The following is a 6,000-nucleotide window of genomic DNA, read 5'->3' on the forward strand; positions in this document are numbered from 1 at the left end:
CTGGAGTGCTCTACCAATCTAACCATTTTCTAGATGTGGCGTGAAACGAAAAAAGATTGGGCAGCCCAGTTCTAAATTACTATACCCAAAATACAGGGCTTTTTGTTTTGATTTTTTTTTTTTTTATCTTAAAACAAGTCTTTCCTTTCTAGGTCCTGAAATTTCTATTCTTTTGCACTAAGCATTATTTGACTTCCAGGTAAGCATGTACAGACATCAGGGCTCCGATTCACCATCAGTAAGGTGAACTGTTTAATTTTTCTAGCAAAGATGATGGATTAGAAACCTGCCTATCTTAGACTACTTCAGATCAATTGGGCTGGAGAACATGGCAAACCTAAGTGACCTAAAAGCAAACCTCTGACCTCAGGCTCGTGAGCGCCAGCCAAAACAAGTCAGCCAATCATTCGTGCCAAGAAAAATAGGAACCAGACATTTATTATCATTCTCATGCTGAAAATCATTAATCTGTACATCTAGAGTCTCTTTTTTACTGAAATGATTAAAATGTAAAAGGTTTTACATACTTATAAATGTTATTTAGTACTCACCGCCTGAACCCTGACCAATATGCAGTCTTGATATTCTTCCCCAAAGAGGGTTTTATGTTTAATACTTGGCATTGAACTACAGATAGGCTAAAATTAAACTAGTTTTAAATTAATATTTTAGAATTCAAAAATTGAAAATACAAAGGGTCGTTTATTTGATTAGATACCTTAGGAGTCAGAGGTAAATTTGTATTGCAGTTGAACATACTCTGTTGCACATTCGTATTGTCCCATGTCATGTTTAAAATGCTTTCATGTATGTTATATCAACCCACTGTATAGACAGTTATACGGATTAGGAAGCGGAGACCAAAAGAGGACTCGGATTTACACAAGGTCACACAGTAGCAGAACTGATTCTCAAACCACCCGATTCCTTGTCTAGCATTCTTTTGTCTAAATTTTCCCTCCATAGCCAATTTATAGGAAGTAATTTTTATTTTTTCTTCATTCATTAGATATGCTTATCGCATAATAACTTCAGGGCTCCCCTGGGAGTTGGTGGGCATGCAGCATTTGAACTTTTGGCTTAAGAGTTTGATTAAACAGAGTAGAAACTGACTTCTCATTAGGGGCATTTTTGAAGCTCTAACTCCAGACATAAGCTTTTTATGTGCAGATTCTATAGAGTAAGATCTATATTTTACCTAGTTGGATCTTTACTATGTTATATCTGTCACTTTTAGTGGAAATTTTATTCTCAAAGAAACGAGAAAAATGGCAGTGTAGTGGTTTTAAGACATAAACTTGGTTGAGTGGAAATCTAAAACTGTCCCCTTTCCTCATTGCTTGTAGGTTACTGTCCAAGTCTTGGCAGAGTGTAAGAATGAGGAAGGGGGAGGCTGGGACAGATGTCAGGAATGGGACTTCCCAGCTCCTCCCCCCCCACCCCGCCCCACCTCAATTACCTCCCTTTCCAAAAAGACTCCCCTTCATTTCATCCCTGGATTTCCAGGCACTTAATCCCCATGATGGTCAGGTGAGATAGGAGAGATTCACGTCTGAGTTGTAACTTGCATGGGAGCAAATCCAGGCCTCAGGCTATTTTCCTAACTCTGGCCAGAACACTCACCTGAAACCCAGAAGCACCGCAAAGGCAGAGGCAAGTCGCGGCTAGCTTCCTCTTCCTCGCGGACTCAGATCCAGCCAGCGCTCTAGGATCTCGAAGATCATTTGCCTTCCCATTCTGCCCTCTTCTCTTGTCTTCCCTTTTCTTTATTTCCAAAATCAGCATGAATAAACATACTATTCAAACTGAGAATGGATTTCCTTTACATGACTCCAGGGAATGGAAAAGACGTATGTTATACGTGCAATGGAACACGAATCATAGTGGAATCTGACTGGGGATGGGGAAGGACTTCACACATATGAGCACAATGAGAGAAATCACAAGGATAAAGTATCAGAATCCCTGAGGCGCAAAAACTAAAACAAGCATCACAACTAAAAAATTAATAACAAATAGGAGAAATATTTGCAGCAGAAAAGGCAGATGAAAGATTGAAATTGCTGTATAAGCACTTACATAACCAATTAAAGGAGTAAACCAAGTGCAAAGAACATATTAGTTCTTCAGAGCTCAGCTTGCAAAAATCTAAGACGCATGAAAAAATGTTCATTCACGTTGATAATCAAAGAAATTTGAATCGAAGCAATGTGACACCGCTACGGACACTTTAGCGACAAACACATTTAAGTGTGCCGATGTTTGGGGTGAGCAGAGAACATGGTGAAACACTCACTCTCTCCTCGTAGGAATAAAATTCATACATTTCTGAAAAGTAATTTAGTAATTCATAGCAAAACCCACAATAAAGTAAACACCAAGATTCTCACTAGTGAAAAAGCCCTGCTGAAATTGCTGATCAGATATATTTACAGCACCAATTCCAAAATCCAGAATCATCTAAAGAAAGACATCGGGCATGGAAGCACAAATGACCAAGTTTCTGTCTAAAAATGCTGTGATGGCAATGTCTCTCCACCTCCAAGAAATATGAATGTGGTTTTCATTTGAATTAGAATATACAGATTGCTATACGTTTATTTTTAAAAAAAAAAAAATTAAGTTAGTATCGTTATCGTATAGTCAGTCTGGCTGTGTCAAGCTAATCAGCCTCTGAAGGTGGAATTGGCTCCATCATGGCCTGCTTACCACATTATCCTGGGCAGGATATGCTCAATAAATTCTATACTCAATAAAAACACACATTTGCCAATAGAAAATATAATTTTCCACACTGTCAGGAAGGATTCGGAAAGGACTGGATTTGAAATTGGAACTTTTCACTTGAAAGAGCTATATTTTAATTAGGAAGGTTGTTCTAAAATTTCACTATGTCAAATATTCCTAGAATAATTAAGCCACGTCCCAGTATTTCTCACTACTTTCATTATAGTTAAACACTTGTTGAAATGGAATTGGCCATCACACCTAAAGTGATTATTCTTGTAGAGTATCTCTACCAATTCGCTGAGATTTTCTCTTGAGCTGAGCTCAGATAGCTTCAAGTTGCCAAATAATTTCAAAGATTATTTTCTAGATCATTGAGTTAGAAAATACATTTATCTTTCATTCACTTGTAAATCTGTTATCTGAGCCTCACATTCATAAATGAGAGAAGAGATTTATAATTTGTATGGTCATAATCAGGATTTGAGCAATTCCATTATTGTCCATTTTTACAGAGAGCCAAGAAGACAAGTTCTGCCTAATGATCTAAGGATCTGAACTAATAATCCTGATTTCTCTCTGCTTTTTGAATTCCCTCTGTTCTGCATAGAGCCAGACACCCAGAGCCAGCTACTTTTTGTGTCAAGAAATATTGATCATTTCATTTATTTCATAACTTGGGCCAAATTTTATTTTTGAATTCTTATAAATATACTTTTTGTAATTGTGCGGACTTGTTGGTTTCAAGTGTCAGAAACCCAACACTAACTAGTTCAGACTACAAGGAAATGTGTTGGAAGGGTAAACAGTATAAAATCAAAGGAAAAATTGAAATACTGAAATGTAAGAGAGATTAGGGTGCAGTTAGGCAACTTGAACCAAGAACTATCTGATGTCTCTGTCTGTGTGTCTGTCTCTCTCTCGTTACAGACCTACAGGAAATGTGACACCACCCCACAACCCCAAAGCTCCCAGACTTCACTCGCAGCTTGTCACCACAAGGGAACTGGCTCCTTGCTAATTACAGTTCAGATAAATCTTGGAGAAAGACACTGGTTGGTTTAGATGAGTCAGACTTTCACTCCTGACCCAATCAGAAGGCCAAGAGGTAGGTCTTCACGGTATAGACCACATGATCCCAGGGACTGGTAAAAATTGTGAATGGAGCGGCCACCCAAAAGAATGTCCACTACAGTGCCTTTTTAGATTTGCTTTTGAAGATCTATGCCTATTATTTGCAAAATTGTTCAAAAGAAACAGCTATTTTTACGAAAATAAACCAGTGATGATATCATTTTTAAATTAGATAATATAAAATTAAAATCAATTGCAACCTCATCACCCAAATGTTTGCATGTTAGTGCATTATCCTTCCAGGCTTTTCTATATACATACATTCTTTCCTAATAGTGTATCATTACGATCACATTACATGTAAAATTCTATATTCCATTGTTCCCTTAAATATAAAAATAATACTCTAATTAATAACATTTTATGTTTATAGGTCCCTTTAGATCTATGACATCAGAACTATGAACTTCTTGAATTTATATGCAGAATCATATAGGTATAAGCACATCCATGTATATTTCTCTTGGGAAAAAGTCTGTATTTTCACCAGATTCTCAGAGTGGTCTATGACCAAGAAAAGGGTTAGGAAGCATGGCGTTCAAGTTTTCAAAGTGCTTCCACTTAAATTACAATGGACTCATAGCTGCTGCATATCCAACATTTTACTTTCAACTAGTCTCAAGTGACATATAGGTTCATGACATAGTGGCAAATTATAACCCACAAATGCATGACTTTGAATCACAAATGTTCAAGCCAGGCCCATCCTAGGTGGCCGAGCCTCTCTGGTGCCCAGCACCTACCTAGTTTCAGCCAAGCCCCTCCATCCTCACGTATGACTATTATGCATGCGTACAATGGTTTGTTTTATGAACTGTGGGGTTTACCAGTTGGAGGAGGCCGGCAGGTGTAGGGAGGACGGCCAGGTACTATGAAGAAGAGATTGTGAGAGAGAATACAGGCTCCAAGGAGCCCCACATTTTGGATGTTAATGATGAACTGCAGACATATGGATAGATCTGACTGAAACAGTTTCGCCTAAAGCTATTTCACCGCCCAAATCGTCAGGGATGCTGAGCACTGTCAGAGCTTGGAGCGGCAACTTCAGGGCAAGGTCATCGGATAATTCAGCACCAACGTGGATTTTTCAGGCAAATCATCAAGTTCACCTATATAAATTGCATGAGATAGTCGAACTTCACCCAAGTCTCTCCTACATGGTGAACGGTACACGACTTGCGTGGATTTTCCCTTTCCGCGTCTTCTCAGATCCTGCTCAGTCTAAACTTAGAGCTGATGATGGTGGCGAACTTTCCGTTTCGCTTTCTGGAGCCTAGTTCTTTCTGCCTGGCAGAAGCCGTGTTCTCTGTTCCCAGGCACACGTTTTTCTCTGCCTTTGTTTTCCGGCTCAGCGTGGTATTCCACCGGGACACCATTTCCCTCTGAGCAAGAACTGGGGCACGATGTAAACTCCCTGGGGTCTGCTGTTTTGTGTGTTAGCCTGGGGACCCGAGTGGGGGCAAACCCAAGCTGCCACTTGGGAAAAGCCAGCACCTCTTCCTCCGTTGTCTGTCGTCACATCTGCTGTTTAAAACGTCTCCATTCGCCTCCTCCGTTCATTCAAACCCATTCTCTCGTTTGCCGTATTGATAGGTGTCCATCACGGTGGTTTCCCTCAGAACTGTGACAATCCATTTCCCAATGATAAAATTCTTTTAAGCTTCTCAAAGTGAAATGCGCGCTCTGTTTCTTGTTTTTATTTATTTCCTTAAAGGGAGGCTTCCTGGGTATTTCATTTAAACGTCTGAATAATACAAAAAGAAAAAAAAAATCGGAGAAAGTCGTTCAATGTGGGGATTTTACTCTGAAAGAACCAAGCAGGTAGGTCTAATAAATCAGGCTTTTCCTCTGCTCCACAGTGTGTGGAATGATTTACTACATCCATAAAGGAAATTAAAGGACTTCGAGCTGAGAGACACTCGGGAGGCCCGAGGCTGGGATGGTGCAGACAGAGCAGAGGCTGAGCGGGTAGACGGCTCGCCGCTGCCCCGAGTCCACGGGTGATGGGTCACGGCATTCAGAAGAACTGACGAGTCACTAGCAGCTTTGTCCCACAGCTGATGGACACAGTGGAATGTAAAGTCAGCTGCAGGCTTTCTCAGTCTGTCCCCAGCTTGGAGTGCTTTGTTGCAGCATAAG

Source organism: Rousettus aegyptiacus, unplaced genomic scaffold (assembly GCF_014176215.1).
Source record: "Rousettus aegyptiacus isolate mRouAeg1 unplaced genomic scaffold, mRouAeg1.p scaffold_m13_p_1, whole genome shotgun sequence".
In the NCBI taxonomy this organism is placed as follows: Eukaryota; Metazoa; Chordata; class Mammalia; order Chiroptera; family Pteropodidae; genus Rousettus; species Rousettus aegyptiacus.